The sequence below is a fragment of the Sphaeramia orbicularis genome, chromosome 4, assembly GCF_902148855.1.
Source record: "Sphaeramia orbicularis chromosome 4, fSphaOr1.1, whole genome shotgun sequence".
Lineage (NCBI taxonomy): Eukaryota > Metazoa > Chordata > Actinopteri > Kurtiformes > Apogonidae > Sphaeramia > Sphaeramia orbicularis.
The window spans coordinates 6,554,242-6,577,127 of record NC_043960.1 but is presented as its reverse complement, the minus strand read 5'-3'; the positions used below and the strand labels follow the sequence as shown (position 1 = coordinate 6,577,127).

The 22,886-nt window shown below is 37.8% G+C and overlaps 1 protein-coding gene across 1 annotated transcript in view; it reads right to left on the bottom strand.

The window, feature by feature from the left end:
* The window catches only part of nek7 (NIMA-related kinase 7), a 105,234-nt gene extending 86,149 nt beyond the window's left edge, over positions 1-19,085 (bottom strand). The window contains exon 1 of the mRNA XM_030132899.1: positions 18,735-19,085. The gene's annotated coding sequence lies outside the window, so the exon portion shown is untranslated. The remainder of the gene's footprint in view (positions 1-18,734) is intronic.
* Positions 19,086-22,886: the final 3,801 nt, after the last annotated feature.

Genomic DNA, 22,886 nt, shown 5'->3' with positions numbered 1-22,886 from the left:
GTTACCAAAGTCTGAAGTTAATCAGGGAGCAAGTTAGTCGGACAATATTACAAGATCTGGAGCCATCAGACGGAAGAAGATCCAAAACAAAAACACTGGCATCAAATGGGATCCACTGTTCAATAGGCAGAACATGGTTGGATTAATGGTCAGACTGTACAGTGTGTGTGTGTGTGCATGTCTTTAATTCTAATGGTACGGGTGGATAACAGTACTGATGCATAACCAACCACAGAGGCAAATTAGAAACATCCAACTGCCCAGATATAGTGTAGATTACATGTCGTGGTTTACGTCCTAAAAATTTGGTCCCAACATGAAGGTTTTAATCACAAATATGATGCACAATTTGACCTGTACAGTGTCCTATTGATAAGGCTGGATACCCAGTATCAATACTTCATGGACCTCCTTAGACACTATTGAAAGATTTACCAAATTTCAATACCAAAGCAGAAACACACTTGCATCACACACACAGAGCACTGACATAATTTTGTTAATGATATGACTTTAACACACAGCTTCCGCTTATTTTTATGCTGTAAAACTGCTTTGAAGGCATAAATGCAGATGAACTGAAACCCAAGTTTTGTACTTCAATGATTTATCAATTTTGCTTTTCTTTATTAAACTAGAAGCACTCGGAGAGCGCAGACCTCCGCCAAGGCTGATCAGTGGCCCCCCCCGTGGGCCCCCCCACCCCCGATCACCACCAAAATTTAATCATTTCTTCCTTATTCCATTTCCAACAAACCCTGAGAATTTCATCCAAATCTGTCCATAACTTTTTGAGTTATGTTGCACACTAACGGACAGACAAACAAACAAACAGACAGACAAACAAACAAACCCTGGCAAAAACATAACCTCCTTGGCGGAGGTAATGATAAACTGATACTAGTAGCTTTTCCATTGGACATATGCGCAAAACTTTACCGATATTTACTAAATGTCAAAAAAACAGAAGTAAATCCATTAAATCACAAATGCGATGATTTGTTCATTTATTATCACAAGATGACAAGAAGTCATTCCATAAACAAGCCGATGAATTTAAGTATCATGTTGATTTACGGGATACATTCATTATTATTACACTCGGGGACCTGAGTACAATATTTCGTTTCTGTGTATTTTTATATGCTGAAATGACAAATAAACTTGAATCTGAATCTTATTATTATATTAACCCTCTATCTTGCACTAAATTCAAAAATGTTTCCGTTTCCTGGTGTGTCCGCACATGTTTCTTTAAAACTCTTCTTTCTTCACTTGTTGTAACGTCTGTCAACATCAGTTTATTTTATTCACGTGACTCTAGTTGCGGAAAAAGGTCATTTCTTTGCAGTTTTGCGTGATATACCAATTGCACTACACTCGAAAACCCATTTCTTGCCAGCGCAAAAACTTTTAATGGTAAAATTAGAGTTTTGGCAAAATTGTTGTTTTTCCATTAGGTACATTTTTAATCTTTAAAATATAGTTGCTTAATCTGAGGGTCAATGGAAAAGCAACTATTGAAAACAGTATAAAGTAGTATAGTATAAAGAATATTTGAACAACAGAATACAGGCTAGTAAAAGCTGATGAATATCGCCAGTTGCATAATCCAAACATAATTAGATGTAAGATACAACATTTTATTTACATCATCAGTTGGTTACACATACATACATTTACTGGATACTTCAAATAGTTACCAAATAGTAATTGGTGAGAAAACAATTAAAATTCAAGTGTTCTTCTCTAAGTGCATGATGTAAAAGTGTTTGCTTACTGTGGCTCTGCAGTCTAACTAAAGTTCTCTGCTGCTTTAAACAGTACCAGGTCACAATGTGAGATCACAAGATCAGCTGACCCTAATGTGGTGTGTGATGCTTCTACTGCGTTGTGTTTATGCGTGTGATATTCCCTCAGACATTCATCCTCTCCCAAACACAGTGAAATGATAAAAAAGGGAATTAAGACAAAGAAAACCGCTGAGGTCCATTGGGACAACTACAAGGCCAGTGATCCATAATGCTGCTGGCTGACTATTTATAGCTCTCCTTTACATTTCTCACTTTCAGATTTTTATAGGCTAATGATTATTTCACAGCAGAAGTAAATAGCACAGCACAAATAGCCCGGGCTTCATGTGAGGCCTAAAATGATTAATTTTAGACCAATGTAGATAAAGTAGCACAGCGCTGTGCTTCTGTGGGTGTACGTTTTACCTACTGTGCCCTTTATAAAGCACATCTGCACTATCATCTGACCTTCCAAGAGCCGGTAATCTCATTTACAACGCCGGACTCTCCTCTGTCTTCATCTGTGCGTCTGCGTGCGCACCTGCACATTTGTATCCTTGACTGTCTCGGTTTTTCCTTTTGCGTTTTTTCAGCCGCTGTGTATAGTGAGGATGCTCGGCCATTGAGAGGAGGGCTGAAGCACATGCAGGTGTTAGCGGCTCGCCTCCTCTTTCACCTCTGCAGCTCTTGTCCTCCCCACCTCCCACCTCCATGCTCGTCTGCGCTCTGTTGCTCCGGTCGACACAAGCTGGCACGTGGCTAAAAGCTCAGGCCACCTCCCTCCTCTATTGTCCTGCCCACTCCACATCGCCACTGAAGACTCTCTTGTGGCGAGGGGCCCTTTGTTGCCAGCCTGTCACTTCAGCAGGTGCCTTACAGCGAAAGGCAGGAGCCAGCCAGCCAGCCAGCCTGCGACGCATCGTTAGTACAGAGCGCCGTTTGATGTGCTCATTTCATCAGCCGCAGTCTGCAGCCAAGGAGGATGCTAATAATCACTTGAAAAACAAAAACATTCCACTCAGGCTTGTAAAAGATAAACTCCAATTTCAATGATAAAAGAAGAGTGACAGACAGCCATGGTTCCAGTTGAAAAAAAAAAGAAAGCAAGCAACACTATCCATCTTTCTTTTTCCTCGCTGCCCGCCCCCCCCTTATTTTTTTGCTTGGTGATACCAATTCATACTGTCAATCACTGAGAATAAACAAGGTATATTGACAAATTGCTAAATGTGTAAGAAAAGATAAAATTGTGTGGGCAAAGTATGCAAAAAAAAAAAAAAAGGCAGCATTTAAGACACATGTGATCCCTCAGAAACATGCTTCGTGTGTAAAGCAGTGGGTTTTGTGAAGGAGAAGACGTCCCCCAAGCATTCAGGAGAGAGGCCCCAGGGGTTTAGGCTACGCTTGCACCATCTTACTATATTTAAGTTAAAATAAAGATAAAGTGCGTAATATGTGGGGGAAAAAATTATGACCACCAGATTTAGGATAGAGCTGCAGGTGATGCCATAACTAGAAAACAAAAGGGATTGAATGAGCAACATAGATGACGGTTTTAACCACCTGAAGATAGATAAAGGGTTGGGGGTGTTGTATACGTCAGACTGGGAAGTATAAATTGTGATAAATAAAACTGACTTGACATTAAAAATCACTACATGGTACCTCTTCAATAATCATGAATGTAGAGTAGCTGCAAGTGGCTGAGAGCAGAAGAACAACATTTAAATTTTTTGGTTTGTTAAGTACATCACATACGCACACGATGAAAAACTCTTAATTGCATATAAAATGTCCAAGAATTTATGAGTTTTAACCAAAAAAAAAACCTACAGATGTAACTCACATTTGTTAGTCAAGTATAAATGACAGAGGTAATAATGAAATTAAACTAATGTCAGAGATGGAAATTACAACAACTTTTTGATAATCAATCTAATGACAGTCAATTAATCATGACTTCAATGTTAACACATGCCTTCCATCTAAACCAAAATTATAACATCAAGAAAAAAATGACCCACAAACAAGTGGATGAACAGCAGTCTTAAAAAGAAACACGGGAAGACTTTTGCAGACTTTACTTAACATATGCAGCACTTAGGAAGAAGCAGTGCCATAAATATTAGTTCAACTCACCCACAAATACCGTTTTGACAAATTGACTAATCCATTAGTTGTGCATGTCCTTAACTAATACTTTTAGTTACTATTAGTGCTGTCAAACGATTAAAATTTTCAATCAGATTAATCACAGGGTTGCTGTGGATTAATTTTGAATAATCGCGATTAAATATCATTCATTTTTAATCTATATTAATCACGTTTTGTTTTGCATGACCAAACAGACTCAAGGAAGAAGGGAATATATACGCAAGCTCAGCGACGCATTAGCCAAAGTGTGAGCAGAATTCCCGACTAACATATGCTTCACGTTATTGTGGTATTTTAAGCTGGAAGTGCTTCGGTGAAAAGAAAACTCCTTCCTGTAGAGTGTGCATAATACTTTATGTTGGTCAACTGATCTGTCTTGGGGTTTTTTGTACTCAAATTTCCCACAAAATCCAGAAAAATACACTAAGAAACACAAAAAATGCAGGGAAAAAATATACAGAACGTGCTGAAATACACTAAAATCCCCAAAATATAAACTAATACAAAAAGCAATACAATATCCAAAACATATACTAAACTCCTCTAAAGTACACTAAAAAACACAAAAAATGCAGAAAATATCCAAAACATATGCAAAAATATGAATATATAGCAATTAACCTGTTTATTAAACACCTTCAACAGTTTCAACAAACCACTTGAAACAAAACAACTGTTCCACCTTCGTTTTTTTGTCCTCATATTTCCATCCAGAGGGCCAACGTGCTGTTTAGTGTCTTCCATCTTTATGGGTCGGTTCTGCTGCCTGTCACTACTGGATCAACTGACTATTTGCACATGCGACGGTAACTCTACTTGGACAAACTGACCCAAAATGCGTTGGCAGAGACGTTCAGTCATTCTGCTGCAGATGGGTTGAGTTAACATTTTTAATCAGATTAATCATGATGATGGATTAATCTGCGTTAACGTGTTAATTTTCATAGCCCTGTTACTACACATTTGTACACAACCAGGTTTATGAATTTAATTTCATCGTGTTCACTTTGTTTTTCTTTTCTTTTTTCTATATTCCTCTCGTTTCATTTATGATAGACTGATAAACATTCTTCATGTGAAGTCTGTTTATGTTACTGAGTAATCCCAAACTGTACATGTCATTAAAACACTTACATTGAATGTTAGTGTAAAAGGCACCTGAGAAATGTTTTCTGATTCTTGGAGAACATAGAGGCTTTCCCAACATGCTACTTTAAAATATTTGGAACAGGTGTAGAAATCAAACACAGAAAAGCAACATGAAGCACATTAGAGGACAGAAGAACCTTTGGATTTTACGTGAAACACCTTTATAGTGCAAGTTACACATCACATCAGCAGAAAAAAGAGCAAAAACTAGTCATGTCTATTAATAGTTATTTGATTTGCAGAGTTATTTCTGAAGGACACCTTTCAATTCATTTCAACATCTGAACTAAATACCCACACCCAGATTTGTACACCACAGTATCCCAAGCATCCCAAGGCTTTAGGTTGCATTAGCGCCCTGTGGCAACACTCATGGTCTTTCACAATGAAAAACAAGAGCAGAGTAAAGCTTCCAGCGCTCCAGGACCAATAAGGGCTTTGTTTGTTAGCCATGTCACTGACTGACCACCAAATTAGCTTCATCACCTCTGGCACCAGAATATTAGATGTGACATTTGCACCACAGGGCTGGGGAGCTGTTTGACTGCGAGGCTGGAGAGATTTTAATTTTTTTTTTTTTTTTTTAAATGGGGACAAATGAGGGGAATTTAATAGACATTTATTTGCTCTGGTCTAAAGAAAGAATTGTTTAACGACAGAGTCTGGTCTCCCTCACAGTGGCTGTGTTTTCGAAGCCTATCCTCATGCTCATACTACCAGGAGTCGGTAGATGAAATTATCATCTTCCAGGCAACGTTCAGACTGCAATTATATTACCCTTCTTTGTCCTTTTCAGTAAAATCTATTAAGGAGAAAATGGAGCGGCACAAGAGACTGGCTAGCCCAGCAATCCGACAACAGAAAAACATCTGAACATAAAGCAAACAACTAACTGATGCAGATTAGTTTATATACAAAGACAAACAAAAACTGTAGGGAAAACAAAATTAGAGCCTCAAGTGTCTTTTACATCAGTATTTTACATGTTTCTACTGTATTGACACTGGTTTCAGGAAAGAAGCAACTGCTGATTCATTCCCGTGTTGTTTTGAGATGATACAGCCTGTCATTTGAGTTTTTCATTTATGAAACTACAAATTGCAGGGAAAAAAAACAAAAACAAAAAAAAAAAAAAAAAAAAAAAACATCTGGTACATCTGCTAAATGTAGTGTACTTTCCTTCCACACAAATCCAGTCTTTCAAACTCTCTTCAGGCAGGTTTCTATTTCTAATTTTTTTTTTTTTTTTTTTTGCTCTTACTCCCGGGATAGTTTAAAGCAGTTACCCTGTGTCAGCGTTTAAGTTTGTCTAAAAGGAAATGACAAGAGCAAGATGTCCAAATCATTAGTAATGTGAGAGGAGCAGTTCCCAGGCATGTCTTGTTACATAGTTGAGTGCTAACGTGTGGGCTAAGGGCTCGTGTTGGGGTTTTACTGGACCCGGGCCTTCTCGTGTGCTTTGAGGGGGACACAGCAGAATCAGCATCGCCACGGTCAGTAATGGAACCATCCAAGACCCTGGATCCAAATTAACCTAAGCTCAACCGATGAAAACATGAGAATCTCAAATACAGAATGTGGGTCACACGATAATCTAATTCACGTAAAATACAACCTCACGCAGACAGCAACGAAAAACTGAAGACGCATGTATAGCAATAGTTCGTCCGGGGGAACATGGCTCCACAAAAATCAAGCCGGGGTCTGGTTTTGGTCGGGTTTCAGCATGCTGTGGCTTCTGTGGTGGGCCCTGGAGACTGCCACACACACACACACAATTTTCATCCCCAGATCCAGAAGACTGCTGTTCAATCAGAGGTCACAAACAGTCCTGTTGCTGCATGCATGTGTCCTCTGTGCAGGACTCCTTATGAAATCAACAACACTTTTACAGCTGATTACAGAAGCACAATTTACACCCACATCACAAAAGACTCACTGTTCTGAACACACATTTATGCCCAAAGCAAAGACAATCGGGTCAAGATAAGATAAAGATATTCTCATTATTCTTGTGAATTGGAAAAATGAATACTTTATTGTAATTAGTCAAGTTACAATTAGGGATGTTCTGATCCAATCTAAAGATCGGTATCGGCTGCCGATCTGGCATTTTTTACAAGATCGGATTGGATTTAGTCACAAGATCCGGTTCTAGGGGTGGGGCGGGGGGGAGACGTCCTGCCCCCTCAAATTAAAGTTTCCAAAGGTAGGAAAACGGAAAATTAGTTGCATAACAGCGGGAAGCTTAGAGGAATTAGTAAAGCATAAGTTTCACTTTAATTTTATGGTGTGGTAGTGATGTAAAAAGTCAGTATCGGATCGGTATCAGCAAAACTAATCCTAAAAAAAATCGGCTCGCAAGCAAAAAAATACAGATCGGGACATCACTAGTCACAATCATTACATAAATAAATAAACCACAGTTACTTTGCATAATTGTTTGCATTCACCTTTAAAAACAGCCTGATGGAACCAACAGGAATGTTATCACTATTTTCACTAGTGTGTCCTTGTGTCCCATCATGTCAAGGAACTTTACTTATATATGCATTTGTCATAATATGCAATTTTAAGTTAATTATGTTAAATCTGCCCTGTGAACTTAATGTTTACAAAGCCTTAAAGGACAACAAAAATGGGTGTGTTTCAGAGATCAATACCAATAAATTCATCTCCTTTATTAGATGTCCTGTTCGTATATAATAAATCATTGTTAGATTTACACTATACTAATTCATAGAAAATCTGTTTTGTATATGAAAACTAATAATCAGCTAAAACTTCATGACAGCCCCAACTGCAATTAATGATACGGCTGTAAATGAACTGGGATACACTGATCATTTCCATCAGTTCAGGCTCAGTCTTACAGAACAGATGCATCAAATCACTATTTTGCACCAGGTACTTGAGAGAACAAAATCTCTCCCGTATCTTTACATACCACCTCTACATTATTCATCAGTATTCTGGGAACAGAAATATGTTTTGTCTATCTTTTTGTGCATGGGAATGAAGAGCGAACTGAAATTCATTCTAGTCTTTTGCTAAACTACACCAGATAGAGTGAGTGCGAGCCAAATAACTCAAAAATGCACTTTTAGATACAAATTACGATATAGACAGACATACAGTGCATCCACAACACACGCATAGACAGACACACAAATGCACACACGAGAAGTTCAATGTTTATTTTTATTCCTCAGGCACTCATCCTTCTTTGCATGAGTGCATCATCCGGCACACCGACAGAGCATCCGAGTATGCGAGTGTGCGAGTGTGTGTGTAAGGAGCTGACGATCAGAGAATAACATTACCCCTAAGGGGTCGCACCTCTCTCCATTCTCACCCTCCTCCCCGAACCCTCCCCTCTACTCTGTGCCTGCAGGGATTTCCCTTTTCAGTTCAGGAGAGATGTCAGACCTGTTCCACCATCCCTCACACAGAGGACGGACTCTACCCTCCGTTCACCAACCCCACAAATCAGCCTCATCTCTATATATCAGGGCCAAGTGGGGCTCAAGAGCCGAATCGAGCTGAACCAAAAAGGTCTTCAAATCCACATCAAACACACCATTTGTTTATTCTGAACCTCATTCCCATTAGGAAATTAATGTGTGTTGGACACGGCATCAAGTCAGAGACACAACACAGATAATTAAGAATCCCTGGCAAAATAAATCTGCTTGGCCCTTTGGCTAAACACTTGGCCCCCAATAGAAGTTTTTATGTCCCACAACACCGCATCAGACACAAATATTATAATGTAACCAAAACTATTAGGGCTGTGATGATTAATCGATGACTTGACAACTATTAAATTAATCACCAAATATTCTGAGAATTGGTTTGAGTCTTTTTTTTTTTCAAAGAAATCAGTTTGATTCCAGCTCCTTAAATTGGATTTCTTTCTAGTTTCTTTCCTCCTCTGAGATCTTTGGCTCTGGAAAACCCTGACTGATATTTTTTATATAGACCATGCAACTAAAAGATAAACAAAATAAATAATCAACAATGAAAATGATTAGTTGTAACCCTTAAGATTATGTACATTTTAGGGGAAAACGTGGAAAACTGAGGTCTAATCCAGTCGTCCTCTGACAACAGCTCATGCAGTCCTTATTCATTCTCTTAACGCTACCATCGCATCCATCTAATCTTAGCATCTTTCAACCCAAGCTCCTCCATCTCTGCTCTCCACAACAGCTGAACTTTACCACCCCTCCCTCATTTGTATTCTATCATCTGTAGCAACACAAACAGTACATACTTTGAACTGGATTTTAAATCTATAAAAGAATAGCTGAATAAACTCTTATGTCAGTCCACAAACTTAGCATTCTCACCTTGGACCTTTGCATTGCTTTCGACAGATCCAAGCCATAAACCAAAAAGAGACAAAAAAAAAAAAAAAAAACAATATGCTTTGCTACCCTTTCAATACAGAGGGACATTTGGTTTTACTGAACAAACTCCAGTTGTCATTTACAGGGCAACTGATATATGCAGACCTGCTGCTCTGTGTGAGTGACATATTTTTGAGCAGCAGTATCTTGTAGGAATCTGAGTGTAGACTTATCTACATCAGTACAGAGTTGACAACACTCAGGAAAGAAAAACGTTAAAAATATTGTAGGGAAAGAAAGGAAGAAAGACAGCAAGAGAGACAGAAAGAGAAAGAGAAAAGCTCCACAACAGGGGTTGAAAGCAGATAAACCAGAAAGGTCTTCCCTCCCTCCTTCACACAGTAGAATATTAATATTAATGAGACTTCCTGTTTCCCCCCCCTCTGTTTTTCCCCCTCAGTCGATTTGAACATGAAAAACTTAAAAAGCGCAAATTCCAGGAGTTGTGTATCACAGTTTGACCCGGAGCCACACAGCAGACACCAACCATGACAGACTTGCTGTTCAAAGCAAGCAGGAGCTGCTTTCATCAGGGGATCCTGGTGTTTTTTTTACAGTGTGACACCACCAGCCCATGCCATCTGCCTTTCCCTAAAATCAGAACTTAAAGATGTGTTTTCTGCTCACGCGTTAGGTGGGCTTCACAACTAAGGCCCAGACCCACGCAGGCTTTTGCTGCTGCTATGCTGCTTACTGACTGCTGTTTACAGACAAGCCTGCAGTGTGGCACAATGTTAAAGATTCCCTCTTAAACTGTCAAGCCAGAGCTGGCGGGGAGCCTTAGCCAGGCATTCGCAGTGCAGTGGGGTTCACCACATCAAACTCAACACGTTGACAAATCAATCATTTTCCTCCACCCAATCACAAATCGGACAGGCCAACCTGTTTCTGCCACGTGGTCATCCTCTACCTCACAGGTGTCAAACATGTGGCCCGGGGGCCAAATCCAGACCGCCAAAGGGTCCAATCTGGCCCGCAGGATGAATTTGTGAAATGCAAAAATTATACTGAAGATATTAACAATCAGTGGTGTCAAAATCATTTTAATTCAGGTTCCACATACAGACACATTACAGTCCAATAAGATTTTAAGTGGGTCAGAACCAGTAAAATATTATCATAATAACCTATAAATAATGACAACCCCAAATTTTCTCTTTGTTTTTTTGGTGTAAAGAAGTAAAATTACATGAAAATGTTTACATTACTAAACTATACTTTTACAAAAAAAAATGTGAATAACCTGAACAAATATGAACAAACGAAAATGTCTTAAGAAAAGTAAATGCAATTTTACCAATATTCTGCCTGTTACTAAATGTTTTATGCGATTGTAATGCACATGTGTAAATGATAAACTGATAAACCGAGGCAGAATATTGTTAAAATTGCACTCGTTTTTCTTAAGACAATTCAAGTTGTTCATGTTATTCAGCTTTTTAGGAAACTTTGTAGATGTAAACCTGATCATAGTATAATTTTACTTCTTTCACTGTAATTATTGTACTGGTCCAGCCCACTTGAGATCAGATTGGGCTGAATGTGGCCCCTGAATTAAAATGAGTTTGACACCCCTGCTCTACCAAGACTTCACAGCACCGCTTGTTCTTATTTCTCTTGTTCTTATTTTCTAAATCATAATTCTTATGAGCACTCGACATGTAATTTGCAGAAAAACACACCTCTGTGCTAAAGGATTCAGGCCTTCAGACATCTGTAATATTTTTATAGTCTGTGCCCCAATACCGCACTGGCAAAGGTCTCTTATCCTTGGCTTGGCAGGACTTCTGACAGAGCCAGCCGGCAGCGCCATACAGCCTAACCCCTGCTGGTGCTGCTTCCTGCTGCTCTAAGGGAGTCAGGCTGCCTGCCTCCCATTGACAGTGGGCCAGACTGGGCAGGGAAGAGGAGGATGAGGGAGGCCCCCGGGTAGAGAAGGACCCCCAGGAGAGACGAGCAGAGGCACGTACAGGGAGATAGACTGGCAGTGACCGAGGCTGAGGCTGAGGCTGAGGCTGAGGGATGGGAACAGGGACACTAGGCAAGAGGGAGTAAGGGTCTGAGAGAAGAGATGGGTCACATGGAAGTGGAAAAAGAGACAAAGGGGCTTGGGGGCAGGATGGACAGCAGGAGTTGAGACGAGATTCTCATTATGACTCCTCTTCCTTCTACATACCCCCAGGCCTTGACCACAACCTCAAAGCCCCAGGCCAGACCGAGAGAGCAGGGAGACCGTGGAGGACTGCTGTGAGTCAGGGTACAAACACAGAGAGGGGAGGGAGGGGAAAGATGTCCCCTGCACACAAATGAAGCAACATGAAACAAAGAGAGACTAAAAACAGAATAAGACTACACTACTCCAATTTGGATTTTTCAAGTGGTGTTCAGTTCATCTGTGACACCGATTAGGGAACAACTGATGACTGACCTGACCGCTTATCACTTATCAGAGCCGATACTCAGCATTTTTACACGTTATGATAAAACACATTTATTTAAAACGCCTCTACTATGACTGATGTACACACTTTTCTCCACAGTCTTAAACAACGTAATGATCACAATGCAATATGGCTAGATAAGTAATAACCAATAAATACTGAAATTAACATTTATTTTTGCATGCATCTCTATATGTGAAAAAAAATTCTTGTCGTAATGTTGAATTGTGTTGTTATTATTATTGGATTAGCCAGACTATAGACAGTTCTACAAAGTTTTGTGTCAGAGTTACTGCATGATTTGACACCATTTTTCCTCCAAAAACTGTGTAGTATCAGCTCCAAATACAGTTTGTGGTGTCGTTCATTATGAATAATTAGTATCAGTATCTGCTTTGAGAAGAAAATAAAATGACAGATACCAATTCACTCCTAAAACAGCTAAAACCAATCATGACAACAATAATATTAATAACTCCTTACTGCAGGATCCTACAAAACTGCGACTTGGGGGAAGAGTGTATAGAACATCCAGGCATGAACATCATCCTAAACTTCCGACGTCGTGAGAAAAAAAAGAATTAGAAAGTTGGAAATGCAGATAGCATAACAGAGAGAGGGAGAGATGTCCCCGGCTTTGCACACTCGAAACGGGGAGGGTAAAACAGTCAGTCTGTCAAAACAAGATGCTTTCATACAAATTTGCTCTCTTCTGCAGAGAATCCTGTGTGAAACGTTAAGGCTCATTTGTGGTGAGGCTGGAACAAACGCCCATAGCATAGTCAGCAAGCAACACACAGAAAAAAAAAAAAAAGAAAACACACTCCCTCTCTCATTCCGTTCCGAAGTGCAAATTCATTCTGCCTTTGTCTCATCTCCTGACAAATGCATACTGTCAACTGTCACTGATGTGGTGTTTATAGCGGCATATAGCATCTTGTAATTATTCTGTGAAAGTGAATTTGTATCCTGAGGGATTGGTGTTTGTGTGTGCGAATAATCAAAAGAGAAAGAGAGGGAGAAGGGGACAATTCAGTAGTGATATCCAACTACAGGATCTATCTTTTAATGCAGTTCACAATACGCCAACATGGATTTGGTAACTTTGTTTAGATTGCAATCTATAACGGCATTTATTCATGACTACAGGCACAGTTCATGTACCCGACTATAAATCAGATAAACGCAAAGCATGAGCAATTAAAAGCAAAGTGAAAAAAAAAACGGACTAAACTGGTTTCTTTTTTTTTTTTTTTTAAGACAAGCGCTCATTTAAAAGGTTTCTGATGTGCTGATTTTTACAACAAACCAAATCAACTCTTAAATTGTGCAGACTGTGAACTTGCACATTAACAAATAAGCACAACTAAAGCTATATTAGCCAGTGTTAATGAAACACATTTTGATCAACTGCACAAAAACAGCTTTTTGTCTGTCAAAATATTTAAGACTATCTATCATAAATATCTACCCAAGGCCTTTCCATAACCTCTCCAGTGTGCAGGCGTAATGATGCTATTCATTTCTTCATTGATGTTTAATATTTTTTCCATCTTACAGGCTTTTTACAGTGAGTAGGAAATAAAGCCTTCTTTGTTAAACCTGTAATGAATCTATAACTTTAATGGGTGTATAATTCCATTACATATAAACGGAGTTGTTTCATATAGAGCAGGATTTCAGAAAAGACAAGACTGTGCTTGTATTAGAAAAAAAAAAAAGAGAGGGAAAGAAGAAAAAAAGCGCTTTACCCTGCACCCTTTGCAGTGGAATAAACCACTGATATTGTGTGGTCACGGCATGAGCTGACCCAGGAGCGGGGGAAGCGTTTCATAAACTTTAAACGGGGTCCGAGGTCAGTAATTTTTGTGTTTGCATGTCTTTGTAGTGTGTTTCCCCCCAGAGCGCTGCACAGCCCAATGAGAACAGGCATCAATGCCACAGTGAAATTGAGAATGATCACGTGACACAGGGAGCCGCGAGGCATCCTCCAAGGATATTTGAATCTGAAACATCAGTGACCCTTCATAAGATGGAGAGGAGATGGATATGAAAAATATTGACAGGCTGGCTGTTTGAGGGGAGTTGTAAGAAGCTGCTTAGACAGCCCACTCTCATTGCCAAAGACCTTACTCTAAACTCTAACCAAACTGAGCCTTGAAAGGAAAGACTCAATTCTAAATTCTTCTGGGGAAGGAAAAGCTTTTATTTCCTTGCTTTTTATGGTTCATAATGCAACAAATAATTGCAAAGCAAAACACCAAAAGAGCATATATCCAAAGCAGAGATCTTCTACCTATGCCAGCATTATTTCTGTACTATTTCTTGGCCGTGGTCTTTGACATCATGCAAAAGACAGTGTTTAATGTAGCTCGAAAATGGCCTTAGGAAGCATCTTTCTTCAAATATGCTTTGTGGAAAAAATAAAATAAAATAAAATAGAGCTCCTTTTTTTTTTTGTTCTTAGTGAAAACCCAAAGGCAATATGACTGTTAAAGTGGTCAGATGACAAATGTCTCATCTGATCTTTAATCCAGTAGAGGGGCCGGCTCCAGGGCTAAAACGGGAAACTCTCACGGGATGGAGTGATTTGGTAAATTCCACGGCGCTAAATCACGGCTCTGGGTGCAGCGGACTTCGCAACAGCAATGAATAACATGTTAGGTATTAGTAGAAAAAAAATCCTGCTGCTATCTAAAGTGCACTGTCACAGAAAATGCACGTGGCCTACGATATTTATATACGTGAGGCAGGGAAAATATATATCTGTTCATCGGAAAAAAAGGACGTCAGCACTTTACTTAACTCATCCAGCGGAATTACAGATAAACCGATTAATCAGTTCCAACAGGACGTCTTCACACATCATCTGAATTGGCAGAAGTTGCACAGATTATCTACTATTACTTATTATCAGGTTTCTAAACTGGACTTTGAGAGGAAATAATATCTGTCAAGATCAAAATCAGTCGCACATTACAGTTCAATGTTCAATTCTACATATCCTGATCAAACACATTAGTCGCTTTTCCACTGACCCTCAAATTGTGCAACTATAGCTTGCGCATAAAAATTTACCTAATGGAAACTCTCGTTTTTCGATTAAAAGTTTTTGCGCTGGCAAGAGGTGGTTTTTCAGGCGCAGCGCAATTGGTATATCATACAAAACTGTAATGGAAAGACCTTTTTACACAACTAGAGTCACGTGAATTTAAAAAATGGATGTTGATGGACGTTTCAACAAGCGAAGAAGAAGAGTTTTAAAAGAAATATGGCGTGGTACGTGTAGACACACCAGGAAACCCAATCATTTTTTAATTTAGTACGAGATAGAGGGGTGATATTTAATAGTAATGAATATATCCGTAAATCAACATATTTACATTCGGCACCATGTTTATGGAATGAATTCTCGTGTCATCTTGCGATAATAAATAAACAAATCATTGCATTTGTGATTTAATTTTTCTGTTTTTTCGATATTTAGCCTAGTAAATATTGGTACAGTTTTGCGCAGATGTCCAATGCAAAAGCGATTATTGACTTAGCTGTTGAAATCAACAGTTATTTGGCTCCCAATAAAGTGAAAGATAATTTAATACATGCATAATGAGTGTTTCATGTCATCATTTTAAGGCAGAGGAGGGGAATGATAACGGGCAAATAATCAGCTGTAGGTTTTTGCAGCTTCAAACTATTGATCAGCCATCAGCCTTTAAAAACCAAATATCAGTCTCCAAACTAAAACGATTAGAAAGGGTAAATGTACGTCAAAAATTTTTGTGACAATGACGCTTTTTCTACCCGTTTCAATTTTCAGGAATTGTCAGTAAAGTATGGTAGATAATACTAATCAACCGCTGCTATCACCACTTCCTAATCCGGCCTTTTAAAATACAAATGGTAATACAAGGTTAAATAATTGCATTTCATAGAAGCCTGTCAAAACTAATCCACCTTTCATCAGCTGAAATTCAAAGCGGGATATACTGGCAGAAATCCCTCACCACGGAGACTGATGCAAACATTTGGCAGCCATTTGCTGATCATCCGGTTCATGACACATTCCTTGATAGTCAACTTCCCAGAGCCAGCCGGTGTTCATCTCTCTCACCTGATGACGCTGGCAGACTTAAGCCTGTTGTCTTTGACGCTCATCGGATGTGGCAACAGAGAAGTGAGTAATAATTGGGTCAACAAGGTATGGCAGTTCCCACTAACTCTTGTCTGAATCATCCCTCTGCTGCAAAGCCAAATGTGATAGTATGACGCCTGAAATATTTGGCAGTAATAGGAAGCGACAGAAACATGGCAGGGGAAGTGGTTTTCAGCCTATGTGTGACCCCTTTGTCTGACCCTTAAAATGATTGTGTCTTCTGGATTTTTTTTCCACTTTTTAACTATTTTTCTGATGTTGTAATAATAATAATAATAATAATAATAATAATAATAATAATAATAATAATAATAATAATAATAAAATGAATAGTAGCCCTATGGTTGTTTAACAGTCATGTGGATGTAAATGACGAGCGACGGTTTTGCAACAAGCTATGTGACACACAAAAAAAGCAGTGAGTCACAAATGAGGAACTTTTTTTTTTCCACAGAAGACGTCGTGATTTATTTTTCATGCAAATAAACCATTTCCTTACAACTACCAGTAGTTCTCTTTCAAATAAACGCTGTCTTCCCGACTATAACTCTTTTTGTACTAGTAATTTAAAACCCACAGCTGCAACCAGCACTTTGGCCAGTTGTTTTTTCTTTCCCAGAAAGGCGCTATTGCTGAGGATTTTTAAACAACAGCATGTATGATTTAACAACTCTTTGATCTGACTGAAAAACTTTATTTATTAAACATCATAACAGACTTGCAAACACTGCATTTATCATACGTGAACTGGACAACCTATCGATTACATAGCAGACCATGCACACAATCCTTGAACGATCTTCTGAGTTCTCCATGTGAGGCAGAGCTTGAAGCCCATCTGGAGGACTGATGTTGCCTCTCTCGAATGCTGCTATCCTTTCTCTCTACCTCTCTATGAGATATAATAAACCGTTTTATTATCATATGTCTTATTATACTTGGCACGTTGCCATTTAACCTATAACCAACTACTACTTACAATGTCTGTTAGGTGTGGTCAAATTATTCTATTAAACCCATGAATTTAGGCTCATGAGTGAAAGTTCAGTACAACACACCTACATTTTATTCTAATGAGTTATGTTTCACAGATCTTACTTTTTCTTACATTTACCTAATAGTACATATTCAGTCAAATAGATATAGACAATAGCTTTAGAGCAAGGCACATACTGACTTTAGAGTAAAGCTGCCTCATAATTAAACCTAATTAAGAATGCAGAACCCTATATGTTTAATCACTTACATGCTTGTTACCTTTTAAAATATAGTACACTACAGACGTCAACTATTAGTGGATTTTTAAAGGCTGACATAATAAGATAACATTACAGAATGAAAAATATGATAACCAATTAATTCCCTGAATCTGTGAAAAACTAGTCAATACGCATGTATGTAAATTATTCTTTGATTTAAGATTAACTGGTGAACTGAACATTTAAATCACATTAGTACATAAGTAAATAAGTCACGATGACAGTACATTAACTTACATATTGGGTTCAGTTTTTTTTTTCTTTAGCCATTATTTCGCCCTGATTGCCAAACACACTCTTACACAAACTTAGTGGGCACTAAATATGACAAATAGCAGCAAAAATACTGCATCACTGTTGCATTTCAGCTGTCATAATGCTACAGCAATGGTTTGGTTAGGTTAGATTTAGGCACAAAACCAACTTGGTTAGGGTTAAAATAAGAATGCTACAGGACAAATACTCCAAAAACAAACAGAGCAGGCTGGATATCAATATCATCTATTACTGGAACCAATATTAAAGATTATAATGTGACCCGTCTCTACAACAGTAGGATTATATGTAACCCACTGTTTCCAAGGACAAGTGGATTAGAGAAAACAACATGTTTACCATGTCATGCCTAATGTGCCTGTAAATCCACTGTGGCACTGGTGTGGTGTGGTGTGTTGTCATAATTGGCATAGTAGCATGCCACTGTTTAACTCTGGATCAGTGGGAATCCTCATAATAACAACACACATCACGTTTAGGTGATAAAGTTGAAGCTGAAATTGTGTTTACAGTCAGATGAGGGAGTTATACTCGCATGCTGACAGATGGTAACACATTTAATAACATTAAATTAGTATATAATATGTAGAACCAGGTCATTCAGCCCTTTTTAGGAGCTAATAATGCACTTTGGACACTTATACGGATCCCTAACATCGTCATTATAACCACGTTTTTCCCCCTGTAGCGTGTTATCACGTTATTTTATGGCTATATTAATGCTGTCACAACGAATATAGATCCATGACTTGAGTAACACAACAAAGTGTGAGGAGATTGTGTTGTTCTGTGTGTTGTTATTATTAGCAGCGACCGTGAGAAATCAAAGCAGTGAAAGTTAGCAACAGGCATGCTAATAGGCTAGCTAACTTGTGCTAAGCTAACAAACTTAGGGCAAAACTTTTTAACGGGAGTGTCAAGATGGAGTTAGCACAAAAACTAGCGACTACAAAGCCCCTTAACCAGACTGACACTTCTTAACAAAGTCGCAAAAGTAGAATTTCACAGTCCAACAGGTTCGTTAGCCGTCATTTTGCTTTGCTAGTTGAGTTTCGACAGTTAAATGTCAGCTAGCGCTAACGCTCAGTTCTTACCAGGAAGTGGGACTGTGTTGCTAAGCTGTTCCTTCTTCACGTTGAGGATTTCTCCTGTCGGTTATGGCGTCTGTCTTTGTTTTGACTTTCCCTTTCTTTCTTCCGTGGGTCGCTCCGGAGAGTCGTGCTCGGCGGGCCTCTGTCCTGTTGCGTGGCACTGTTGCCTGAGCGCTAAAAAGTTTTTTCTTCTTCTTCTTTGGGTACAGAGCCTGTGCCGCAGCGGAGCCAGTGGGGATGTGGACGTGTTTTCAGACAGTGTCTCTCTCCGCTAGGCCCCCCCCCTCATCACCACACTGCTGACCCGTGTGCCAGTAATGTAAACAACACAGCATTCCCGGAGAGCAGGGGAGGGCCAAGTGTCAAAGAGTGGAGGGAAGCTGTCAAATACCGCGAGATTCAACAGAGAAACTCCAAAGTCAGCCCTGTGCGCAAGAGACGCACATCCGCACTTTCGCAAAACTCAATTTATCAAAGATTATGATAAAGGGAGATTAAAAGCCATGGAATTTGAATCAATTATAGCATCTCTGAGAATTAAGTAATAATAATAATAATAATAATAATAATAATAATAATAATAATATAAAGCTAGAAACCTAATTATTTACTAGTAAGTATCAGTCATATTATGGCATAGTGTATAGATCTGCTTAGACTAGGAAGGTTATTGTTGTTATTAATTACACTGGTCAACAACAAATTTATTGTTCAAGTTTTTTGAGCTGATTTAGGATAATTCTGGTGTGCCGAATCCAAAAATCACATTAATTTTGCTCAATCAGGTCAGCTTTCTGAACCATGCAACATATTGACTTTTTAACATTTTTGCTTACATTTATGGGCATTTTCACATCATATCATACAAAATTCTTTCATATTTCTTGCAATAAATGAGTTCTGAAGATTTTACTTTTACCAAGTTATGATTAATGTTTTTTTTAATATTACAGGTGAATGAAATGGCTTCAACTAGAAGATCTTGCAAAAATAAGCCTGACGTATTCTGCTACATCTGTGGTGAATACTGATGAAAAATGATTTTTTTTTTCACTAAAAACCTATTTTCGGTGAGTACTATATAAAGAAAATCAACTGATAAAGTCACAAAAATGTAATCAATTTTGTGAGAAGATCAAATTTTTCAAAATCAAATTAGCAAAAAAACCTGACCTGATTAAGAAAAACAGATGTCATTTTTTTGATTTAGCAGTGCAAAATGGTCCTAATTTAGTTGAAAAAACCTAGACAACTTCCAAAAAACTTTTTTGTAACCCAGTGTTATAGAAGGAGAAGGGGTGGGAGTTTATAAGTTGTACTTCTTCTCACTCCTTTTCGAATATGGATTATGTGTCTTATGTTTAAGTGTTTTGTTTATTTATTTTCTTCTGTTTGACATTCGTGTTCGAAATAAATACATCAATCAATCAATCAATCAATCAATCAATCAGAAGTGGTAGAAAGCTTGTCTTTCCCAGCCTCATTCCATGTGGTACCACATTCCAAATAATTTATTCAACAAAGTTGGAGGAATTGAATTCTTATTGAAATGTGATTTTGAAGTGAATAAAATTCCTGTTAAGTTATCGAATTTCCACAAACAAGCATTGAATTTTAGCAAAATGATATTTACCCATAACTTCTCCCCACACAACACTATTTTATGGAACAACAGATTCATTAGTATAAATAGAAAGTCAATTTTTAAAGCGGATTGGTTTCATATTGGTTTATCATTTGTATTTGATTTATTGAACACAGATAGGCATTTGTTATCATTTGAAGAATTCTCTAAAAAATACAACATAAATAGCTCAAGAAAAGAATATGTTAAAATATGCAAAGCGATCCCAACACAATTACTTAAAATAATCCAAGGTGGTATGCCCTGCCCCTTATATGTTCCCTTTTTACCTTGTTTAAAAGTCAATGACATTGATTTATTAGATAAAAGGTGCAACAATAAAATTATCTGTCTAGCTTTTAAACACAAAAACTTTGGGGACTTTAACACTGTTACTCTACGAAACATAGAAACCACCCTGAGGGAAAAATGTTTTTCTTTTTATCTTTGGTGTCCTGTTGCTCCCAAAGTTAAAGAAACTCATTTCAAAATTGCATGTTCAATTTACCCTGTTAATGATTTTTTGCATAAAATATTTAATTTTGATGTGGATCCCTGGGTTTTCTGTTCATCTGAAGCCAAAACCATTGATCATTTGTTTTTTAATTGTTCACACAGCATTTCTTTTTGGGCTGATATTCACAACTGGTTGTCCTTAAAAATTGAAAATATTCCATCTTTTTCTTTATGTGAAATTATTTATTTTATGGATTCATTAGAAGTTAATGTCAAAGATATAGTTAACCTTATTATTGTTTTGGGTAAATATCATATTCATTCTTGTAAGTGGAAAAATACGAACCCCTCCTTTAACTTTTTTTTTTTTACATGATTTTATTAAGTATTACAAACCTCTTAAGTATATTGAAAATATGTCAAAGAAAAAAAAAAACGCCAGAAAACTTTATTTTAGTTGATCTAAATCCTTGCTGTTTTAATTATATCTTGCCTAGTCCTTTGTGCTCTGTTGTCCAGTCTGATTTAGTTATTTTTCTTTCTGCTTCAATATTTTCATTACACCTCAAATGTCCAAAATTTATTTATTTATTTTATCTTATTTATTTATGTTTCTGATAGTTGTAATAGTTGTGTTTAATCATTCCACCATGTATCAAATATATTTCTACATTTCTCTTTTGTAATGTTTATCCCATTCTGTTCTGTAAATTTGCTTTGTGCCAGTAAAAAAATAAAAGAATAAAAAAATAAATACACGCACATCCGCCCTGTTCCTCCATTCACAGGCCTGCTGCTGGTGAGTGACTCCGCACTGTCATGTACTCATTATAGTGTCAGTGTCTCATTATATTTTAATTAAAGGTCAAGAAGGATACTTTTATGCAAGTGCTATGTTTGAAGCACTCGCACTTTACTTTAATATTTCCACTTACTGCAGTTTTGTTCAACTCAGAGGCAAGTATTCTACTTTTTATTCCACTACATTTATCATGGATAGATAGATAGCTTGCTAGTTAGCTAGTGTAACACAATTCTATGCTCGTTTGTTTTGAGAAGTTTGCGGTGGAGCTGCCGTAAAGTATGTTGGTGTAGTGTTGAGTACTATATTTGAAGCACTTGTACTTTACTTTAATATTTCCACTTACTGGAGTTTTTTTGAAGTCAGAGGCGAATATTCTACTTTTCATTCCACTATATTTATCATGGATAGATAGCTTGCTTGCTAGTTAGCTAGTGTAACACACAATTCTATGCTCATTTGTTTAGAGAAGTTTGCGGTGGAGCTGCCGTAAAGTATGTTGGTGTAGTGTCGAGTACTATATTTGAAGCGCTCGTACGTTAATATTTCCACTTACTGCAGTTTTGTTCAACTCAGAGGCGAATATTCTACTTTAATTCCACTATATTTATCATGGATAGATAGCTTGCTAGTTAGCAAGTGTAGCACACAATTCTATCCTCATTTGTTTTGAGAAGTTTGCGGTGGAGCTGCCGTAAAGTATGTTGGTGTGGCGTTGAGTACTATATTTGAAGCACTTGTACTTTACTTTAATATCACACCAATAGTCACACCTTATTTACCTCAGCTTCTGATTGGAGGATCCAGCTTTAAAGAACTAAAAATCCACTATAAAGTAATTAGGAAAATCCTCAACTACAATTCAAATCCCATCCTGTCCTATAGAAACACTATTTCTCAATTTTACACACATAAATCTATACGAATTTTGCAAACCCAATATTTAAAGTTTCCTTTAAACCCAAAAGCCAAAGAAATTAATTTTAAAATTCTGAATGGAGTCTATCCCTCCAATGATATGATAAAACAATGATTTGGTTTTGAAACAAATAACTGTGTTTTCTGTCATGAGACTGAAACCACAATTCATTTATTTTTTCATTGTATGTATGTGGAAGCATTTTGGCTGGACATTTACGACTGGCTTCACACAAACGTTTGCCTTCCTGAAGAATTTTCCGTAATGGATATTACTTATGGACATGTACTGGACAATGTCAAAGACAGCTTTTTACTAAATAATATCATCATTCTGGGTCCATTTTACGTACAC